Raw genomic sequence first — 24,227 nt, forward strand, 5'->3', positions numbered from 1 at the left:
TTAGAATATATGTATTTGAACTAATTATAACAAAAGCTAAATAAATGTAAAAATGCCTGATATCATTAGTTAAGCTGTAATGTTGGGAGTTCTAATGTAGATGAGACTTTCACAATCTCTTCTAAGTGTGCCATCTAATTGATGGTGTGTTTTTTCAGTCAAAATTCTGAATTCTGATCTGAAGATCCAATTAAGCCTGACTCTACCCAAATGTTGAATTTTGGTAACATATGAAATTCCAGTATATTTCAGTAGAATTCATTGCATTTACAGTGTTTTGTCATAGAGCTCTTGATGAAGAGAGCCTTATATACACAATGAGGCACAATCAGCGTAACACGTTACTCTTAATTTTTTAGGTGGTCTGGATATCAGTGGCATCTTAGGTGATTATATCTGGAAAGGATGAGAATGCTGTTATTTTGCAGTTTGTTTCCTTTCCACATTTGCCACAAGTTTTCAGTTTCACTGCAGTATGTCTTTGTGTGAGTTTTTCCATGTAGCAGCCTGGAAAGAGAGAAAGATGTTAAAATTAAAAGTAAATTGTTAGGGATGATGTACCACAGTAACGGGCAATGAGATCAAGACTAAATACACTAGAAGAAAACATGATTTAATTAAATGTATTTCGAAGTCACCAGGTATCCTTTAAACTGTATATTCACAGAAACCAAATAAGCAAAGCAATGCAAACTCCAAGTCAAATTGTAGTTCTGAATTGCCCTAGACTTCCTTTTCCAAAAAATGATGTTATGCAGTGTGGGCAACTGTTCCCTCCTGCATAAAGAACAGAAAGTCAGTGCATACCACTGTAAAGATGGCACTGATAAGCTTGTCCTTTAAAAATAATTGTTTGACAGAATCAAATCATATGTACAGACAGGTAACATTTTGAAATGAGTGTAAGTTTAACCTGCTTGACTCTCCTCACACATATCACATCTAATTTCAGTAGCTTTCAGTTTTGTAGTTCTTCTCTGTCCTCCTCTCCATTGCCTCCTGGGTGGACTTCACAGTACTTGCCTGTAGATAACGTGCTCCGACTCTAGCGTTTTTTTTTTTTTTTTTTTTTTTTGTCAGCAATCAAGCTCCTTCTCTTTTGCTTGTCCCCAGTAAACAATCTGGTTCACTAGTCCAGAGCTTTTTTATGAAGCATATTCATTTGGCAAGGGAAAGAAAAGTCATCATATAAAATGCTGAAGGAAAGCATGCATCTGTAGGCAAACAACTCTGAAATAAATCCTAAGAGCTAGGCCCTGCATAGCACGCACCACCTTTACTGCTGAAGAAAAGGTGTCTTTTTCCTCGGGCCTAACGAGGACACACAGCACCACTGTTCAGGGCGACCGCAGCTCAGACGCGCGGCTTTTCCCCGCCACGGCCGAACAAGGCCGGGCCTGTCCCTGCCACTTCTGCCTGCGGGCTTTGCTGAAGGGCTCCTCGCCACGCTCACCCCGCGGGCGGGCGGAGGACACGACAGACAAGGCACCGTTGTTCCCGGCACTGCCGGGGGAAGGGAACGGGGGTGCCGGCCAGCCGGCCGGGGGCACTCTCGCTCCCCGCGCCCACCCACCACCGCGTCGACATCGGCCCCGCTCTTCGCAGCGGCTACCACGCTCCCACCCGCCCTTCCGGAGGGGGGCGGCGAACGGCGCCGAGTAACGCCCGTAACGCCCGTAACGGCCGCCCCGCCCCGCCCCGCCCGCGCGTCTCCTAGCAGCTGCGTGATGACGTAGGCGGCGCGGGCCTCGCGGCCCGCGTCCAGCGCCGGCGAGAGGGCGGCTGCCTGCTGCCCCTCCCCCCGCCCCGCGCGGGAAGGGCGGGGCGGGGAGGCGCGGAGGCGGCGGGCAGAGCGCGGCGCGGCGCGGCTCGGCACGCCGTCCCGCCCCACCTCCGCGCATGGCGACAGACCCGCCGCCGACGGGGAGCAGCCCGCGCGCACCGAGCCGCCGAGCCGCCGCCGGGTGAGTGCGCGGAGACGGCGCCGCCCGGTCCCGACGCGGGGCCGCCCTCCGCGGGTCGGCGGCAACGGCCGCGGCGGGCGGGGTGGCGGTTGAGCTCCGCGGGCGGGACCCCGCGGGGGGCCGCCGCCCGGGCCGCACCTGAGCGCGGAGGCGAGCGCGGGGCGCTGCGGGCGGCGCGGAAGGGTCTCTCGTGCCGGGTCAGCGGTGCGTTGCGTCGTGGGCAAGCAGCGGTGCCGGCCGGCGGGGCACGTCCCGTCCCGTCCCGCACCGCGCCGCGCCGTGCGCGGGGATGCGGCAGCCTGCCCGGCCGCTTTCGGCTGTGGCGCCCCGCGGAGGGGCTGCGCGCTGCGGTGCTTTCCGGGGAGCGTTTACCTGTGGCGCTTAAAGAAGTCTCGTTCCGGAAGGAAGGAAGTCACAAACAAATAAATATATATATTTGTAAAATAAGTAATAATACATACGTATTTATTTGTTTGTGTTGCTTTGCGTCTGTTCCCTTAGGCAGAAGTTGTGCGTTAGTGCGTTTCTCTTATTTTTTCACAAGGGAGATCTTTCCGAGAGAAGAACTGCGAGTAAAACTTTTTCAGATTTTTGGTATAGCTCAAATGCAATCACAAACTGATTGACACTCTCTTAAAATTTCCTCTGTGTGCCCCTCCCATCCACCTGTGACAAGGGAGAGAATAATGCCCTGCTTTGGATATTCGTAAATCATTTGATACCAGAGAGACAGAGGCTTTTCTTTTTGGTTGCAGAGCAGAGAGGGAAACATTCAGAAATAACTGGGTGAATTGCGGTGGATACTTTTGCTTCCAAATGTGGTATTTGTGTGTGAGATCAATGCTGAATGGTTAGCGTTCATGACCTCTTATCCGTGTACAATTCTCCAGTATGTCATCTCTCTCTCTCTGTTGTTTTTATTTGGCAAATTTAATGTACATGTGAGCGAGGAATATTACTAAATCTTGTATTTTATTAAAAGTTAATATTGACAGGAAAGTGTAGAGAGATTATGTGCACTGCTGAAATGGGGAATTTTGATCTATGGGTTACTTTTCTTCCCCCGCCCCCCCCCCCCCCCCCACCGTGGTAGCGTTCTGCAGTCATGCCCGCAGATCTTCCCTGCTTAGGGTTGGTGACATAAAAATTTTAGGACTAAACAGGAAGATAATTGTGATCACTCTTTTGCTTGATGAGGAGGAGTCCCAAATGATTTCAGAGGTGTAAATGGACAGTTACATAATAAGTTTCAAACAGCATTCCTGTTTGAAATGATAATAGTAGTAAGCAGTAGGACCCTTCTTTTCAGAGGGGCTTTACTTTTGAGGTATTTACAGAGCTTTTTCATTTTGGTAAATGACAGCAATATAGTGAAGTAGAGTTTCCTGCTGGGAGGTGAAATTTAATGAGAAAGAAGTTTGCAGAATGCAGAAAATGGCTCAACATTCTTTTTGATCAAGTCAGATTGACTGGAACAGTAAAATGGAAAATGAAAGGAGATTACTGCTGTTGCTTCTCATTTGTAGCTGTTAAGAGTGGTGAATGGAGTCATAAAAAGCAATTTAAAATCTTTGTAGAATAACCATTCCCAAAATAAGTGGAGTTAATGTTACGCGTGATCACAGAGTATGATTAAAGTGAATGTCAATGTCATCTTCTACTAGCGGCAGCATCCTGTTGCTGAAATTGTAAGGATAGCAATTACTGAACAAGGTTACAATTTTTGCCGTTGGTCTCTTTATCTGAGCTCTGGAACATTCTTACAGTATGGCCTTATGTAAACAGAAAGTTAAGTGATTTTGCTTGCAATTACAGGAAATATTCTAGCATTTTGGCTGAAACAGCCTCAGGAGGGAAATAAACAAGATTCAGAAATGAAGTAATATTAAAAAAACATGATTTAAATGGTGTTGCTTATGGATAAAATGAAACTACTGTCAAAATGTTAGAAAACTTTCATTAAAAAGCAGGATGACATGTAAACGTGAAACAAGTTAGTTCTAATGATATTTTGAAAAAATAATTGACACAGAAGAAGTCAACCAAAATATTATGGCTTTTTTATAAGAATAATGGGAGCTTTGAGTAAGAGGTTGGACTAGATGACCTCCTGAGATCCCTTCCAATCTGAATTGTCATATTGTAGTGGTACTATGCTATTACAGAGTCTCATTTTTATTATATTTTCCTCTTTTTACCTGTGCTTGTATGCAACTATTAACACTGTTATTAGGCAATACGGAGTAGTGTTTTTTCCATTTAACTTAATAGGGCTGTTATTTCAAAGCCTCTAACCCTGACTGTGTACTTATTTCAGAGAGTTCTGTATGAATTCATATGTCCACCCACAAGGTTTTCAGCATAAGCCCAGTAAGATGACTAATAGGTGTACGACTGGCAAAGTTTCAGTCAGTGTTTCAGCTCAACTGAAACTCCAGTTTCTCTAATTTGTTTTAGATGTGATTTCTTTATCAATAGGTAAGTGAGGAGCTTTCTTGAATATTTGGGTATGAAATTTTGCAGAATATTCCATAAGGTAGATGTATCTCTATGGAAACTTGAACAACAAAACAAAAATACTTACATACTGTGAAGTTTCTTTAAATCTTCCAGTAGAAGAACAATATAGTCTGTTTTACTGGTATATGCTATCTATTTTATTTTGCTCAATGCTGTGTTGCTCTAGAGAGTGTATTCTGTCACTTAAAAGGCCGGGAAGATGGGAGTACAGTGAGAGGTATATGAAGTGTGACTTCAGTTCTTTAAGTCTGATATCTGTGTCAGTTGTAGCCTGACTGATACTGGAGGAGAATTCACTCCAGTTTTAACCTCTGGTAATGCAGTGCTGAACATAAAGGGAGACACCCGATTCACATGGACAAGATGTAACCGCTTATATTGTCTAGGGTACTGTGTTTCATCTGATTTGATGTTTAAAGTAATTTCTAGGTTTCTTTCAGGCCGGTTGTCCTGTATGAGAAAGCCATTTCCTTTGGAAGAAAATATAGATGGTTCTTGAGCAGACAAGTAGAATGACATGCTTATAGATAAGTCCATCTAATATTATGAAATGACTGCGTTTCACATTCAAATACTCATATTTAAATCTGACTTGTGGGAAAAAGTCGTGTGGTGCAGTAACTATAGATATTCTTTTAAATCAATACATATTTTGGCCTTCTAAAACCCCAGTAGACCTTCCATCTATGTCTTCATGGCACAGATTTCCATAGTAATGTTACATATTGCCTTTTCTTCTAAATATGTTGCTTTTACATATCTACGTGCCTTCTTTTGGCCTATTTCCCTCCCCCCCTTTTCTTAGTATCATTAGTATTTATTTTGTTGCTTTTTTATGAATTAATTATATTTTTCTGTGAAATCAAGGTAAGATCAGAATATTTTCAGTCCAATTCTTTATTCACTGGAAGACTTTTTTTCTTGCTCTGTGTTTACATTGATGTATTAAGCAGAGATTCTGTTGAGCTGCGCAGCCTGCTACATGGATTTCTTTTTAAACTTACTACATTCAGTTTAAAATTCAACACAGTATGGGAATAGCTGTAAACTATTCTTTCAGACATTTATTTTTTATGTATTTGTTGATATAATGTTATTTGCCTTCTGTTTCTCACTCTGCTAGCTTTCAGTTTTGTTGGAATTTCTTGATCTGCTCTAGTCTTGAGTTTAATTAATTATCACTTCGGTGGTTTCAAATCTGCTGTTCAACACTTGTCCAGAGACTTTAAAAAAAAAAAAAAAAAAATCCAATACCAAACTTGGGAAATAGTTTTGGAGGATTTAATGAACTTTTAAACAGAAAATAGATTCTTTAGACTGTGACTTTGGAAGTGCTTATATGCTTGCGTAAGTATGTACAGGATTGCATTTCTTGCTTTGTGTGTGTTTCCCCCTGTAGTTACATGTTCTAGCTTTTATTTCAGTTCCTGAACTGGATGTTATTCTTGATGTGAAACTCTTGTTGGCAGTTATTTTAGCTGATTCCCCTTTATGCATCAGCTTCCTTTTTCTTTATCCATCATTTCTTCATTTCATGTGCTCATGGGTGTTCCAGTTGATTTTACAGGTTAAGAATGTCTTCTACAGATAGTTCTCGTTAAGCATATATTGTATTAATGTTTTAAATATGTAACTATATATATTCAAAACAATATGTTTAAAGTTATTTGCATGTATAAGTTAAAAATCAGATAAACACCAATCAGGGCAAAGAAACTTTATTGTTGTTTATCTAGCCTTTTATAAGAATAATTAGCAAATCAGTTGAGATCAGTTTGTGAGACCTTTTATTTATTTATTTATTTATTTTTCCCCAGAGTGTAAGTCATCCTGCTTCTCTAAAATGAAGCATAGGAACAAACACTACTGAGATTTTTGGTTCTTAATGTTTTAAGAGGGATGGTAGTAGATTTTCTATTTTAGCATTGACATTTTGAATATATAAATTAGAATGATATTTAAGAATGTTTTATATATTCTAAATGAGTATTTCTGATTTTTATTCTCAATCTTGGTCAGCTACTGGGGTACATAGATTTCGCTCATAATTCTTCTTTAATGCAGTGTGCGACTGCCTGGGGATCCATCACTATAAGAAATTTTTTAAATAGGAGAGGCATCTTGAGCTTTAAATTTCTGATCTTGCTACATGTAAATATACAATAAGTTTTTTTTACCTATAGTAAGCAATCTTTGGAGACCTCAATTGTTAAAGTGCGTTTAGATGGGGAGCCTTGTTTACTTCAGTGTGAAACTGTGGGATTACTTGCTTGGGTTCTGTTATAGAAATGGGGCCACAGGTGATGTCTGAGTTTCATTGAATATATCAGTAAAATTTAACTAAGAGTCTAATAAAAAGCATTTGAAGACAAAGCCTGTTGGAAAACAACCATTAAATCCCTGATGAAAGGGCTGTATGTATGTGTGTGTGTGTGTTAAAAAGTTTCTTTGGAAAGTTGTTGTGGTAGTCAAACAGCATAGGAGGCTTTGAGTTTACAAAGACAAAAAAGCTCTTAAAAACCCACAGCTTTCAAATTGAAGGTTCATGTTGAAGGATGATTTTGGGGGGAAAAAAAAGAAAATTAAGTCTGTGTGTGGTATAGTTGGTGATTGCAGGTTTTAAAATAGGCACTATGAAATTACAGTAGCCAGTATAAGGTAGCAAAAATGTTCTCTTTTGCAGCATTTCCCAGTTATAGAGAATTTTGACATTCTTTCATGTTTAGTGCTGGTTCTGAAAAATGTTTCGATACTATTATATTTGTTCATAAGCTAAATATAGTGCAGTTGCAAAGGACAGTAATTCTCAGCTCTCTTCGTGCTTCTCCACAAAGCAAAAGAGCATCCCAGTTTTATAAAGGAGTACTCCCATATGCTGGAAATTCAGGAGTTGGAAACAAATAGCAACTGGTCTGTATGAGTGTCCAAGCAGAATTCGAAAAGTTTTCACTCTAGTGTTGTAGACAACGATGAAACAGAAGGCAAAATGTTCTTATCCTTCAAAATCAGAGGGAATTAAAGGAGTTGAATTAAGCGAAACCTGCAAAATTCTTTATTTATCAAGTGAAACAATCAAAATCAGACACTAAGTCAAACTATTTCCATTTCATAGGTTGTTGTGTGAAAGCTGCCAAGAGGATTGGTTAGCCTGAAAGTTTGTCTGTTTTTTCAGCTTTATCTGCAAACTGTTTCTCCCTGTGAAATATAACTTACACAGAGAGAAGCGTTTCTTGTACAAACTGACTTTGGAAATTGCACTTGGAATTTCTGATCATGTTCCTGACTATTTTAACATAATTTGTAGCACTGGCACTTCAGTACTCTTTTGATTCTTGTACTGTACTAGCACTGCTAATCATTCAATGTATGATATATTATAACCCTATAATAACATGTACATAGCAAAGTCTTCATTTTTTTATCCTCTAGTAAAATCAGATCTTAAGCTTGTTTTCCAAAATTACACACTTGATTTTCAAAATAGTTATGACATCTGGATGCCTACTCATATGATTAAAGATCAATGTTAATTATGTTCTTTATAAGGAACAGATATATTCTTATTACATTGACAAATTGAGTCCATTATGCAACTTTTTCAAATTTCTATGAGGAGTAAAAACTGTTAGTGGTACTCTTTTGTTCTTTGATATTTTAGTATCTTGAGGTTTTACTCTATTTAGAGCAGTAACAGGCTCTACTTGCTCATCAGCTCGTGGCCAAGGGACAGGAGAATTTCTAATGCTAGGGAGAATGGGCAGAAACCTAAACAGTGAAAGGGTTTTGGCCCTTCTGTTAGGAGGTTTTGACTTACTATGGTGACAAGAGAGGCACTAAGGCTTGTAATTGCTAGGGAGCACTGGTTAATATATACATCTTCTTCACAATACTCATTACAGTATCCTCAAAGACAAGGATGAGTATGCAAACTTTTTCAATTGTTTATTACTCCAAGGAAACTGTCTGTATGGTCTCAGTTAGAAGGCATATTATATGAGCAGATGAATTGAATTGATACATGTATCATGAGTATACATCCTGTATGAAGTATAAGGCTCAACAGATGAAGGTGTTTCTTACTGAGACTTTAGTTGATTGAAAAGGGTATTCTAATTCTCATATGTATGATGTTTCACTAATAGAGCAGCCAAGCTTTGAGCAGGAGGGAGCAGGCTGTACCTGCTCTGTAGCTGATGGCACAGGGCAGGAAAATTTCTAACGCTGGGGAAGACAGGTGGGAATCTAAACAGAGGAACCTTCTGTCAGGGGTTGTAAATCAGGAAGTCAGAGACGTGTGTCCCAGAGATCTAAGAGAAAGTTAGATATTGTATTTTTGTAATGTGTTATGATCAATTTAAGAAATTTCTTTCCTCAGCCTCTTATAAACACTAGAATTTGCTGTGCCCCAAGTTTTGTAAATGCCATAGCTCTTTGTAGGGTTTTACTATAAAATGTAGCAGTTAAGTGACCTAAGTTAAAACAACAACTTCTTGTTTTCTTTTTTGGAACAAGTGACAAGAAGGAAAGGGAGTGGACAGGATAATTTCTTAAACTGAACTCCCTGCCAAAAACAACCATTGTGTAACCACATCTTGGATAACCCCAAAGATGGAGTGAGCTATAAAGGAAAGTTTGGGTTCACAGTGGAATCGGGATGTGGGATTGCATAAGAATCAGATCCTCAGCTGTGGGCAAAGCATGTGTCAGGGCAACAACTGGGTTCCAAAAGGTTGAGACTTTGGAACTAACCTAACAATTGTGTAAATAGGTGCATGGTTATCTCTTAATTGCTCTATACCTGTGCCTTCATAAACCTTTGCAACTCTGTTGTCTGTTTGGGAATAAATACTTTTGGTTGCTTTTATCTTAACTTGGCTTCAGTTAAAGGTGATTTCAAGGTAACTGGCTAACATTAGGATATTCTGTTCTCACCAGCCTGTTAATCCTTAAAGCTGGAACCAGGAATATTTACCTTAGTGACTGGTGCTTTGAAAAGACAAAAGTTCCGCTGAGTACCCATGGGTAATTTGGGAGTGTGCTTGCAGGAGTTGAGGAGATTAAGTTTAAGCTTGTGACAGTAAGAATCTGAACCTCTTACTAGAACTTCTAATAACTTTTAAAACTTGGATTCACCTTGCCTGTGCAAGGTAAATGTAAAAAATGAGCTAGACTCTTCAATTCTAATCGCTGTGTATTTGCTAATATAAAAGCAGTGTGATGAAATAGAGATTCAGACTGAAAAGAAGAAGAAAAAAGCCTTACAGGTTTAGTCAGTTGAAGTTAATGAGATTATACCAATATAAGTGAGAGCCAAAACAATTTGAAGCTATTTCTACAGTATACTTGCAAGTTTGATTGTAGCGTAGATGAGTATACCTGTACTAGCTCAAGTGCCAACAGCCACATGTGTTGGAGGCGCAGCAGTGTGGATTGCACAGGACACTGCAAATTTCATATTACTTCTGCTACCCAGGCTGTTTCAGGTATATTAAGAGCATGTATAATGATATCTTTTGACTGCAGCAAATTTAAACCATTAACCATACCAATTTTCTTGGGCTTTGGTACTCCTCCAAGTCTGTTTTCCAAGCAAGTGGCAGAGCTCTTGGTCTGATAGCTTATCAATATTTTTGTCTGTGGACTTACAAAACTGAGTGTTAAACTAACTTTAAAATGCAAGCTTTTTTTTGTTTTAAAAAATTGTAATGTAAACTTTTGGTGTTTCCATGAGTTTTAGCACAGTAAAGATTTTTAGTGTTCTTAGACGTTTAGTCTTGAGTAATACTAAAGTTTCCGGATAGCTTGATAATATACATTGTCTAGTTAATAATTTAAGATTTTATGCTATGGTTAAAAGATTGCATGAGGTGATGAAATAGTACTACTTATGGCTAGATTTTCTTTAAAAGGAATGTTTAAAACTTTCTGTTATCTGATATTACAGCAACAGTTAACCACAGGTGAAAGCTATCACAGCTGGCAAGGGCAAAAAGGCTGCAAGCTACTTGTTTTCAAAAAAATATTCTACTTTGTTTCAAAGGATAGTCTCCAAAAAACAGCATCTCAGCATTGGTTTTGTGTAGTTGTTTGCTGTGGCGGTAGCCTTGTGAACTGCCCTACAGTTTCTGTGAAATGTCTTTGAGTTGCCCTATTAGTTTACTTGAAGCTGGTTCTGGAAATGTGAAAAAAATTAACTTTTAAACTGCATGTGGTATTCACTTGTTGCTTTGTGTTAATGTGTCAAATTATTTTTCTTCTACCAAATCTGAAGTTTGTCTTGACTAAGAGATAATGTATTGTTTCTCTTTGTCATAATATAATTACAGTCTTTCCGACTAAGTTTGCCTAAGGGGAACTGACCTTCAGTGCCCTTTGTCGTAGTTTTAAAACAATAGGTTGAATTTGTGTGGAACCAGGGAAAGTCTGCAGAGCCCACTAACTGTATCTGCAGAAGGAAGTCAAAAGCATAACATGCCTGATCTGGGTGGACAGATAATTAATATAGATAAAAAGTTTTTCTTTAAATTACCATTTATTTTAAACTAAACCATTTAGAGATTATTGTGACAATTCTGCTAAAGCCTAGAGTTAGTCAAATAATAAAACTTTTGATTAAATACAGACACTATATGCATAGACTAATGGCATAATTTGGGAGGCTTCTGGTCCAACCTCCAGTCCAAAACAGAATCAGCCATGAGATCAGAGAAGGTTGCTCAGGACTTCATCCAGTCAGGTAGTGAAAACCTCTGAGAATGGAGATGGCATAACTTCTCTGGGCTCTGGCTCCACTGCTAGGCTGTCCTCAGGGTGAAAAGCTTTCTCCTTATCCCATGTGAAGCTCTCTGTTTCAGCGTAGTCCTGTTTTCTCTTATTCTATGAAGAGTCTGGCTCTACCTTTTCAATAACCTCTTTGAAGGTGCAAGGGTGCATTAGGTCCCTCTGAAGTCCTCTCTGCCTGAGGCTGAACAAGCCCAGCGTCCTCAGGCTCTCCTCACTGCTGTGTGGGCTCCAGGCCCTGACCATCTTGGTGGGTTCTGCTGAAGTCGCCCTAATTGATCAATGTCTTTTTGTACTGTAGTTAATGAGGGGTGGAACTCAACACAGAATTCTGCATTCAAATATGATGTGAACATTGCCGAAGTTTTAAAAAAGCCAGAACAGTAGGGAGTCAGTGGCTCTTCAGCAACCAAGCAGGAACATTTTCCCCTGCAAATTTATGTATAAAAATAAGATGAGATATTTTGGTTTCAAACCCTTGAAGAACATTGTGGCAAGAAACAATCTGTTCAGCTCATGTAATTACAGTGTTTCCCTTCTTTAGCGAACTGGTTAGTTTAAAATGTAAAATGTTTTTATAACATGCTTTGTTATGTAGCATCTCTTTAGAACTATGGTATTTAATAATGTCAGTTTTAAAATGTTTTGTCTGTATGTTTTAGTTGCTGTCCCAATTTCCAAATACAACTTGCCAGAAATAAGTTAAAAATCAAATCTTGGGAGAAAAAAAATGCCAGCGTATTGTATGTAACTAACTAAATCCCAGAATCTAGCTACATATTGAGCTTCATAGCTGCTTATTTAAAAATGCAGTGTAATGTGTGTCTTGGTTGATGATACATACACATATGTATGTATTTATTCAAACAGTACAAAAGTATTATTTGATTGGTTTAACTATTAAAACCTATTCCTTTTTCAATCAAAGGGAATGTGAATAACTGAGGAACAGCAGCTGGAAAATACAAAGCCAAACCAGGAACACTTTGTATGAAATGTTCTCCAGTCTCAATTGTAATTTAAACAAATTTCTATTAACTTCATTAATCTGTCTTGCCCTGAGGTTGTTGCATATGTATATATTTACATATAATTTATATGTATACATTTTTATATTTGAATTATTTTTATTATCCTTCGTTCTGTAAGATTCGCTGACCTTTAAGCCCAACAAACTCTTTGAAGAGTAAGACCTTTTGTTTTTGACAAGTCATTAAACTTTCAACCAGTTGAGACAAATAAATTGTTTGATTGGAATGTCTTACTAACTGATTAAAAGGTACGCCAGTGGGATGCGGTTCTGTTTCCAGACTGACTTCTTTATTATGAATTTACAAGTCAGAATGGTTTAAATCTTTGTGTTGCTAAACAAAAAAATCTTTGAATTTCCTCCTGTAACGTCTTTTCTTACTAATATATGGGACTGACTACCACAAGGTAGAATGTAAGCTTCTCTTGAGGAATGTAAATGAAAAATCAGTATTCCATTTTTTGTATTTTTAATGATTTTACTCTCTTAATTTAATAAAAGCTTATACTTCTAGCAATAAAATATTATTATACCAATGTTCTTTTATTTCTTACTGAGACTTATTACTATTCTTGAAAAAAGCTAACTATGTATATATGTTAAAATTTTGTATTCTACTTCCTCTTCTTTCCTTTTGTTTTATATTAGTTTTTAAATCTCAAATTGCTGCCTTGCCTTATTACCAAATTAAGATGAGCTAAAAATTTAGTTCTTAGTCTTGACTATGTGATATTAGTTGAAAACAGGCAAAGCAGCACTTTAAGAAATCCAAAATTTCATACTCTCATTTTGATCCTTTTTCTCTGCTGTAGAAGTATATCCATTTGGACACAGTAGACATGCATGTATTACCTGTGTAGTGTTACTGGATAAAGCTATCTTTGCTCATTTCCAGTTCAAAAGCAAATACAAATTCTCATCTAATTGCTAATTTGTTACAATAAAATTTAAAATAGTTACGTGTTGTTTGGTACAATGTCTCTTCCATCCTGATTTCATTTCCAATTACTCATTGAGTTTTTAGAGAAAGTAATAAAATAAACAAAACAGATGGACATCCTTTGCTGTTAAGAAAATAAGACAGGAAATCATCCTCTATGATAACACATTAAGAAACAGGAAAAGAGAGACCAAAGGGCGGGGGGGGGGGGGGGGGGGGGAGGTGTGGAACCTAAAGCACATAGCCTCCCTGGCCAAAAAATACGAGATGTAGCAGCAGAGTTAGATGGACTTATGAACTCATTTAGTAAGCCTACATTGCAGACTGTGGAAAAATAGACATTTCTAAAAATTGTAGAGCCAGACTTATTGCTATGAATTATATTGCAGTATATTATTACAAGATAACTATTTTGAAGTTACAAATAAATGAGTCCCAGCTAAAAATAGTATGGGGAAAATGTAATATATTGCTTTGACGTAGTCATATTCCATGTGCTGTAAAAAATGAATTTTCTTTCTTTCTTGCAAGACCAAAAACATTGCTGCTTTTCTTTTGTGTACTAGTGAATAGTAGGTGAATTTACAGCCAGCAACAGGAAGTCAGCAGGGCTCTGGAAATGAAATGACTTAAAGTTAGAGCAGGTTTGTAAACAACTTTGTTCCTTCATCAGTTTTTACCTTCTTACCATCTCTTTACTGTTCTTCAGATCTTTTTTTTTTGCCTCGATTCTGTTCAGCCATTTCTCTCCTATTGTGACTTTGTTTCCTTCCTATGATTTTTTTTTTCTTCTTTTTTTTTCCTATTAATGAAAGAGCCATTAGCTGCAGAGTTGTTCCCAGAGCCAAGGAATTTTTAAGATACTTTTTCTGATCTTGGCAGTGTAAAAATCTGACCTACTTGGAACCAAATGACAGGGCCCAGATCCAGCCGTTTGATCTTTCAGTTTACATTGGTAAAATACCTTTTGTGTTTTTGGATCCATGTCCTCGTCCAGGTTACTAGCATCTACTACTTGAAACAGAAGAATCTGTTCTAGGTTAAACTCTCCAGTCAAGTTTTGAATACATCTAGAAAGGAAAATTGGCAGAGAATAAAAAAAATGGAAGATGCATTAAATGAAAGAAATATTTAGGCTCAGGAACTTTCCTAATTGGTAAGATATAGTTGTATCTGCCAGTTGGGAAACAATGTTTAAAATTGGCTGGAAAATGGATTTTTCAATTGAAGGAGAATTGTTGCTGATTTTGAAGAGGAAATTGGTTATGATTTGTTAGCAAAAAATTGCTTGTGAAAACTAGATTTTGCATAGACTCAGTTCTATTAGTTTTGGTTGGGAAGGCTGTGATGCTGTGATCACAATTTATTTTGAAGTATGAGGAATGAGAAAAATCATTTTTTGTCTAGGGTGAGAAAAAATGTAGACCAGCAGGTGGCCTTACAGTAGACTGGAGGAGAATTGATGTTTATTTTGAAGTGAAGTTGGAAGAAAAAGGCAAAATGTATAATGAATGAGGAAAAAGAACAGATGACAGATGGGAAAAAGGTGCAAGTAATTGTGGGTGGGTGAGTAGTTCTGTATTGAAAGTACGGATAGTGAAAATCCTATATGTGTTTTTTTGTTGGTATTTGTTTGTTTTAAACCTTAGCTGTTCATGTACACATTTAATTAGTAGTAAACAGTTCTTGGAATGTGTTGTACAATTTCAAATCTCAATGAGGCTGAAATTTTGATAGTGGAGAGGAGTACTGTGTTGTGATAAAAATTCAAAGACTCTTTTTTGTTACTTCTGTATAGATAGCTTATAACCTGATAGAATTTTGGGGCTATTTTTTCTGTATTTGAGTGTGTAGCTGACTCTTTCTTCACCTTGGTTGAAGGCTAGACACTCTGGCTGTATGTGAGCATTAAAGAATCTAAATATTTTTTTCCAAAAAGAACTAGAATTGATTCTTCCAACAAGTATTGTCTCTAACATGGGCACGCGCACACACACCCTTGCTTATTTTTCATCAGTAGATTTTACCTGGAATGAGCAGAGGAATGAGCAGAAACTTCAATATCAGACTACAGACCTTTCTTTCTGTAGGCCATTAGATGAGATTAAATAGCAATTTGTTGAACAAATCTTGCTCTTTGTTTTATCACATCTCTGTTCTACTGTCGCAGATGTTGTACAGATTAGTCTTGCAGTCGTTTTTTGTGATCTCTCTTTGCTGTTTGTTCCTACAGGCTTTTTTTTTTTTCTTTGTGTAATGGATAAAGTCCTTTTTGAGGATGTTACTAAAGTATCAGATTGCAGTGCTAATGAATCGTAATGAATTGTTATATATTATTAGAATTTTCTAAGTTGCAGAAACAATTTTATACATAATTACACATGAAGTGTTTACAATAAAATACTGTATAATTCCAATGTTTTTTTTATGAGATAATGTCTTTAGCATAGTATTATTGCTTATGTATTTGTTTATCACCCCATTTGTAAAGCTGTAATGTGCCTCTTTTATGGAGCATATGATTAATCAAAATTAAAGTCACCTGCTTTCAAAATTTTAATACATTATTAGCTGATATTACTGCTTCTGTTTAAAAACATTTGAAAGGTATTCACATTATTTAGGAAGCTGATCATCAAAATGCTATTGCTGGACAAGCTTACACAAAGTCAAGCTTTAGCTAATCTCATTATGTGATTACAGTCGTATTTAAAGTGTTAAATGGTGTGTACAAGTAAGGAAAGAAATGGCAGGTCAGCTGTCGATTATATGGACTGCATATGCGGGTGTCAGTTTGTTAGTTTGTCTTTTCGTTTTTGCCCTAGGATTTTGGAAGTCATGGTCAAGTAAAGAATTCCAGTTGTCATGTTTTCTGTTAGGATTACTATGATGATTAGATTCTTTCCTTGGAACAAATACATGATACCTAGAATTGGTAACATCATTTGAGATCTGCAATTGCATTCCTTTTATGAAGAATATGGAACATATTTGCATACATGACTTTAGCTTACACATAGTGCTGGAACTAGTGGAACTTTTAACACTATGGTCTAAGGTTAATTGTGACTTGATATAAAAAAAATTGTAGTGCACTTACCAGGAAAATTTGTCAATGCTGTGTTTAATGCTAGCCTAAAAATGAGCCTTCTAGAATCTTCTTTTCATATATTTCTAGGGTTTATGGAAATTTATAAGCTAATTTGCTCCATTAGAAGGCAGTCTCTGCAGTCTTGATGGTCATGTATAGTCTGATCAATAATTTGTACTCTTAAAGGATTGTTTCTAACTACTGACTTAAAGTGTTTTACCAGAAAACATTGCATATTATCATCTCCAGAAGCACTTGTAATGAACAAAGTGCTCTTGAGAGATAAGCAAACGAAATAGTAGGGAGAGTTGGCTTTTTGTACATTTCCCCCCCACGCACACACTTCTAGAGAAGGGGAAAAAGTGTCTCAAACAGAAGAATTAGTTTCTTTGCGGAATCCTGTTAGGAAAGCAGTGGAAAGGGGAAATGTCCAAAACAAGCAAAGGAAAAGGAATTTTAAGTAGGAAAGATTCACAAAATACAGACCAGATCAGGGATACAGATGCAAATGAAAAGGACTGAAGATAGTTTTTTTTTATGTGTTTTTTTGTTTTATTTTTGTCTTTTTAGTAATGACATACAGAAGAGAAGGGGAAGAGTATAAAACTAGAGGAAAAAGTTAACTGAGATCCAACTGCCATAGTAGTTTTAATACTGCCAGACTGGAGGCTCAGCTTCCAAGTGCTTTGAGATTTTGCAGGCAATATGTTTGTATTTGAATGGTAAAAAGAGACCTATTTAGTCACTTAGATGCCTAAGTCATGCTGTCACATTGGAGAAGCTCACGAACTGCATTACTGGCCAGTGAGGAGGATCCTCATCAACTGAGCAAAGGCAGCATGGAAATTATTGATTCTAGAGCAATTGTGGTCCTAGGAAGACAGTTGGGCTACAGGGGAAGCCTTTGTGCCTGTCTAGCTGTAATCCCCATATTAGTGACATGACTGAAGTTCATTATACGATGTGGTAATTATTGGCAAATACTTAAAAGCAGAGTATAAAAGAAAGATGATAGCAGAGGTGTGCACTTGTTTGTGTATTCTTGTTTGTTTAGAGAGTAGAAGTACTTACAAAGTGAAGTAGGAGTAGAGTGAGGGGGGAGAGGATTGGCAAGGCATTGGAATTTGAAAGAAAGGTGTGTGGAAGCTTAGAAGAGCTGTTACCAACATTTTCTACAAACAAGCCTCAGAAGCAAGAGAATTGAGGTCCTGATGCAGAAGCCAATGAGGAGGTAAGTGTTCAATCACCCAAAAAAAGGGGAAAAAAAATTTGACTGGCAATGCTTTTTGTGATGCTAGGGCCTTGAGAAACTCATGAAGACTGTGCTACCAGACCTGTTTCTGAAGGGCTCTACAAGATGGGATAGTCAATGCTACGTATCCTTCATTGATTGATGAAGGACAGCTCCTGAATTAACTAGAGATCAGTAGCATAAATAGGAAACACTAGTAGATTTGTATTAATCTTCCTGCTTTATTGCTAGTACTGCTGGTGTAGGAATGGTGGGTGGGCACTGTGCTGACAAAATTCTTGCACTTACTCATACAATGTTGGTACAATAGTTGAAGGAACTCAGAAACATCTTTTTTAAAGGTAAGTGTAGGTAGCTTTAATTTAATCACATACAATATAAATAAAATATCTTAAGAACAAAAGAACAGTCATAGTTGCATACATGATTGCAGCTCTGAAAATAGGCAAATTTCAAGTACCTTTAAAGAAGATCTGCAGCCTGATAATATTTTTGTTTATGTGTATTAAAAAAACTACAAAAAATATTCAGTATTATCATTCTACAGCTAAATTCTGATCTCTTTCTGGTGTAAAGTACCCAACTCTCTGTACAAATATCCAACTCACTGTGCAATACAAATTCTTAAGAATGTAAATTGATAAATTATTAAATGCATGATTCCTATGTGAAAAGCGTGTCAACAATGTTAGACTTCTTAATTTGACTTAGCAGCAGCCTGTTTCCTATAGGCTTCCTGGAAGCCTGTTTCATTTGGTTTCTAGCCTTTTTGCTGTCAGGATTCAAATGTACTCTGCATGTTTGGGCTTTCAGTCAGAGACTTGGTAAACTTACAAAATTAATTTGAATATTTCTCTACTGTCATTTTGAGATATGCAGAGGTGATGAACAAAAATGCTTGAATAATATGTTATGATTCAGTGGGTAGCTGAATAAATCTAGGATTATTTTATATAGTCAGATTTTTTTTTAAACAAAGTTGATTCCTGAGTTAGTACGGAGGCAGTTGAAAGGTTGTTCATCTACATAAAAAAGATGAAAGGTTGTTCATCTACATAAAAGAGAAGATGTAGCCTTTTGGAGGCAACCACCAGTAAATTTAAACCTCCCTGGACTCGTTACTTTGAAGGAAATTTCTGCATAGCAGCCGCTGCTGTTTATTATTAATAGACTTGCTGGTTTTGGTAAATCTTTAACAAGCTTCCTTGTCCTAGATATTTCTTACAGTGTAAGCTAGGTGCAGTGTAAAGGAGAACTTGGAGTTCCACTTGATTTGAACCCTCTAAAGGTAGTGGAGGATTAAGGAGGCATGAGTAGGATAGCAATAAACATGTTCCTTTCTTGTATTTATTGACAAATGAATAGTCAAATACTTTATTGTAATCACAAAGGGCAGAAAGTCCTTTAATTGCCAAACACTGTACAGTTAGGAAAATCTTTTTCCCATTAAGATGGTTCTTCTCTGAAATTATTTATTTTTTTTTCAATTTGAATGTAGTTATGATGCTTGCTGGGTGACATATCCATCCCACTACATGTCCTAGTTATCAAAAATACAAAAGTGTGTGGGGGGTTGAATGCTCTTTATATGGGAACTTTTGTGCAGAAGCCCAAAAGGTAGTCTCCAGTTTCAGAAGTCAGTCTGCCTCCTTCTGCCTTATTTTTTTTTAAAGTCTACTAATGGAAATTGCTGGTCATTTAAGCTGAGTAGAGTAGGATATGAGTTTGTCATATATTTTTACATAGTGTACAGTACAGTGCTATGAAATATCCTTCAGCTTCAAGAAGAGGATTTGTCTTCATGTAATTTGATCTACACTGCTCAAGACAGCTGTTACTAAATCATGCTAGCCCAAAGATAGTTTAAAATCAAACCAGCCACTTTACATTTTCCTTTATTGCATTGCAAAATTTCTGATTAAGAGTAGATCTGTAAGATTACTGTTCTTTCTCATACAGTTCTTGTGATTTTGAGACTTTAATTAATCAGAATCTGCTCCAGCAAGTTCAGTGATTGTATCAAACATTTTACTTCAGTAGTGACAAAAAAATGCTTATAACAACAGTTTTGTTTGATTTAATCTTGACTTTTTGCTTGTGATTGTTTAATGCTTTAATATTTGTGATTTACATGTGTGTGTTTTCTTCAAGCTTTAAGTGTCACTTGTGCTGGGATTACAGAGCTGTATTCTGGTTTTGGATTTGACATAGGTTGTGTGTGAAGGTAAAATTGCCTTCACCCTTGATGACTAAGTATCTTGATTTATTTTTTTGTATATATATATACATATATATATATATACACACACACACATACATACATATGTGTATATATATAGTACATCTCTCCCCCACAATATGTCTGTGTATATGTGTTTGTTTCTCCCTCTGTGTGTGTGTATGCCTATATATATATATATGTGTGTGTGTATGTAAAATATAAAAATGATGGAAATAAAATTGAATGTACATAATCACAGAGTGATTGAGGCTGGAAGGGACCTCTGATGATCACCCAGTCTCCTGCTCAGGCAGGGTGACCTAAAGCATGTTGGCCAGGACCATGTCCAGATGACTTTTCAATATCTCCGAGGATGGAGATTCCCCAACCTCTCTAGGCAACCTGTTTCAGTGCTCACAGTAAGGAAGCTTTTCCATTTGTTCAGATGGACCTTCATGGGTTTCAGTTAATGTCCATTGCTTCTTGTCTTATTGCTGGGCACCACTGGCGCCATCCTTTTTACATTCTTCCTTCAGATGTTTATACACGTTGAAAAGATTGCCCCTCAGCCTTCTCTTCTCCAGGCTAAGCTGGCCCAGCTCTTGCAGCCTTCCTCATAGGAGAAATGCTCCAGTCTCTTTATCATCTTAGTGACCCTTTACTGGACTCACTTCAGTAGCTCCGTGTCTCTCTTGTATTGAGGAGCTCAGAACTAGACCCAGTGCTCCAGATGCAGCCTCACTAGGGCTAGGTGTAAATAGAGGGGAAGGATTTCCCCCTGAATGTGCTGGCAGTTCTCTGCCTAATGCAGCCCAGGAGGCTGTTGGCGGCCTTTGCCACAAGTTTACATTGCTAATGATATCCAACTTGTTACCCACCAGGACTCTGTGTCCAGTCTGCAGAGCTACTTTTCAGTAGGTCAGCCACCTGCATGTGCTGCTGCATGAGATTATTCCTCCCTAAAGCCAGGACTGTGCACTTCCCTTTGAGCCTCGTGAAGTTCCTCTCTGCCCAGCTCTCCAGCCTGTTGAGGTCCCTCTGAATGGCAGCACAGACCTTCTATTTTGTATCATCAGCAGACTTGCTGAGGAGGCACTCTGTTCCTTCATTCAGGTTGTTGATGAGTAAGTTGAACAGGACTGGACCCGTATTGACCCTTGGGGGACACCACTAGTTACAGGCCCCCAAAATAGACTTTGTGCCACTAATCACAACTCTCTGAGTTCTTCTGTGCAGCCAGTTCTCAGTCCATTTCACTGTCTGCTCATGTAGCCCACAGTTCCTGAACTTGCCTGTGAGAATGTTGTGAGAGACAGTGTCAGAAGCCTTCCTGAAGTCAAGGTAGACAACATCCACTGCTCTCCCCTCGTTTACCAGCCAGTCATCCCATCACAGAACCCTTTAAGATTGCTTAAGCATTATTTCCCCTGTATGAATACGTGGTGATTTCTCCTGATCAGACTCTTAACCTCTACATGCTTGAGAATGAAATGTAGGGTTAGCTGCTCCATTACCTTTCCAGGGATCAAGGTGAGACTGACTGGCCTGTAGTTCCCTTGGTCTTCCTTTTTGAAGGCTGGAGTGACATTAGCTTTTTTGGCCTCAGGAACCTCTCCTGTTCTCCATGTCTTTTCAAAGATGATTGAGTGTGGCCTTGCAATGACATCTGGCAACTCCCTCAGCACTTGTGAGTGCATCCCATCAGGGCCCATAAACTTGTGGATGTCCAGTTTGCTTAAGTGATACCTAACACTATCTTCCACGAAGAGAAAATCTTCCTCTTTCCAGACCTTGCCGCTGGTCTCCAGGAGCTGGGATTCCTGAGGGCTAGGTTTAGAGGTAATAAGTGAAACAAAGAAGACATTTGGTAATTCTGTCTTTTCTGTGCTTTGTTACCAGGGCATATACCAGGGCTTTGTTACGCAGCAGCAGGCCCACATTCTCCCTAGTCTTCCTTTTGTAACTGGTAAGTTTAAAGAAGCTGTTCTTGCAGTCCTTGACATCCCTCACCACGTTAAAATCCAGCTGGGGCTTGGTTCTCCTAGTCGCCTCCCTGCATACTTGGACGATGTCCCTGTATTTGTCCCATGTGGGCTGTCTATGCTTCCATCTCCTGCACACAATTTTCTGAGGTTTGCCAGGAGCTCTTTGCTCATCCGTGCAGGTCTCCTGCCCGCTTTACCTGACTTCTTACTCACTGAGGTTGACCACTCTTCAGCTGGCAGCACGTGATCATTGAATATCAAAAAGCTTTCTTGGACCCCTTTTACTTCTAGGGCCCTATCCCATGGACTCTTCCAAGTAGCTCCCTGAGAAGGTCAAAGTTTGCTCTCCTAAAGTCCAGGGTTGTGATCGTCCTCTTTGCCCTGCTCCCTCTTTGCATAATCCCGAACTCCACCATTTTGTTTTGGAAGATTCATGATGATAGGATAAGAAACAACAAACACAAGAAGAAACGTGGGGAATTATCATTAGGTATTAAGGAAAAACTTTTTTAGAATGAGGGTGATCAGATACTGAAACAAATTCTCCAGAGAGGTAAACGATTGTGAAATCTCCATCCCTAAAGATTTTAAAAACCTGACTGGATGGGCCTTTAGCAGCCTGAGAAAAACTGACCCTTCTCTGAGAAGGGATATTGGATCAAATGACCAACAGTCCCTTCCAAACTGTATTAGTCTATGATTCTTTATTATTAATTGCCATGTTATCAGTCTTGATCATCTTTATATGTACAATTTACAGTAACAGCTGTGATTTTTGTATTTGCTGCTGTATGAAAGCAATGTATTTTCTTACACCAAGGTAAATACTGAATTGTGTTACACTAGTGTGAATAATCATAATTGGAGCATAAATAGTCCTACTTGGTTTTAATTCCCTGTTGATAATTACTTTGATAATATGTATAGCAACATCATTAAAATGTCTAAGTGGAATGTAGTGGGATACTAAGTCGAAATCCTTGCAAGAGGCTCTTGAACTTTCACAAATTTATTTGTTTAATTTCAGTGTCATACAATGAAATAAGTATGTTCATGGCCTTTTTCCTCTATAAAAACTTTTGCTTTCAGATTCTTCTAGAGTGTTCTAGAAGAATAGAAGTTTTCACTATGAAAAAGCTTTACTTAACTCTGCTGATTTTCCTTTATGTTTAGAAAGCTTCCATTTTCAGTGGTAATTATGTTGAACATGTACTTCTGTGTCAGTTTACATCAGTGCATGACTGAGCCATGTTCTTGTACACTTCCTTGTGTCTGTGCTAGCATTCCTGTGACTGTAGAATGAGAAGTGTCGAGAACTAGTCCTACTGAAATCTTTAAAATAGTCTTAGTTGAGTTTATTTTCTGAATGTTGTCGGTGTACTAATGCAAGTGCTGGTAAAAGGGAGCAGGTAGGAATACCAGGTGAGAGTGTGACGTCAGTATTCCAGATTTTCGTTAGTTTAAGGTACTGTGAAACTGCTGTCCTCTAAAGGGAAATTAGACTACATTAACAAATTCAAGATTTTTTTTGAGTAAGTCTGATGCTTGAGTTGGTAAATAAATCATTAGTCATAATTTTTGGTCGTAATGAAACAGAAGTGCAGCAGGCTTTACATTTACTGATATTATAAATTAATTGAGCTGGTTGTTCAACTCGAAATGTAGCTGTCTCTTGGAGGTAAATTTTTGTGGCCTGTTACTGCAACAGATATTTCAAATGTGAAGTTTTATTAAATACTTGAAGTTGAGAGAAGAAGCAGGAGAGTATTGGTCTTGAAGCCATTTTCAATCTTGTGTTTGGTCTGTGAGGCAATGTTAGCTCTTTGCTGCCAGTTGTAGATAATCCTATGGTTTGTGAAATGGAAATTATAGGTCTGCAAAACCAGTGTACATGAATAATACTTTTAGTGAGCCTATCTATATTTAAGTATACGCAAGTCAGTTTTTTTGTGATTTAAATGGTAGATGGATATATTTACATGCTAAAAAGTTAGCAGGTAGACCAGTTCATCAGGGACACATGCTGAAAGACACAGAAGGTAGGGTAAAGCATGTTGTAGTTTTCCTTTGGACTTTTGAAATCAACACGCTGATCCTGTATGAATTCAAAATACTGCTTGAAATTGCAGTACTAATAAAGGTAACAGTTACTTCTCCTACTTTAGCAGCTTCATTAATAACTTGCTTCTTTCAGTATGTAACTTGTTCTGATGACTTCAAGAATGCCATTTTACATAGATCTTTTTTTTTTTCAGAACTCCAATTCTTTAGAACTGTCTCCAGTTCTTTTCATGTGTTAGCAAGATACTTAACTCTAGTATATGAGCATTGACAAAATGTGTTTGTGTGGTATCAATTTTCTTGTGATCTGTCAATCTTATGTGTGCACCACATTTGCATACTTACTATCCTTAACCTTACATTATTAATTAAATGCCCGTACT

At 38.1% G+C, this 24,227-nt stretch overlaps 1 protein-coding gene across 2 annotated transcripts in view; it reads left to right on the top strand.

Annotated features, from left to right (window-relative positions):
• Nucleotides 1-1,850: 1,850 nt before the first annotated feature.
• JAK2 (Janus kinase 2) overlaps nt 1,851-24,227 on the top strand; it is a 92,816-nt gene continuing 70,439 nt past the window's right edge. For both annotated transcript variants that reach the window (XM_062600245.1, XM_062600250.1), the window contains exon 1: nt 1,851-1,964. The gene's annotated coding sequence lies outside the window, so the exon portion shown is untranslated. The remainder of the gene's footprint in view (nt 1,965-24,227) is intronic.

Source organism: Rhea pennata, chromosome Z (assembly GCF_028389875.1).
Source record: "Rhea pennata isolate bPtePen1 chromosome Z, bPtePen1.pri, whole genome shotgun sequence".
Taxonomy (NCBI): domain Eukaryota; kingdom Metazoa; phylum Chordata; class Aves; order Rheiformes; family Rheidae; genus Rhea; species Rhea pennata.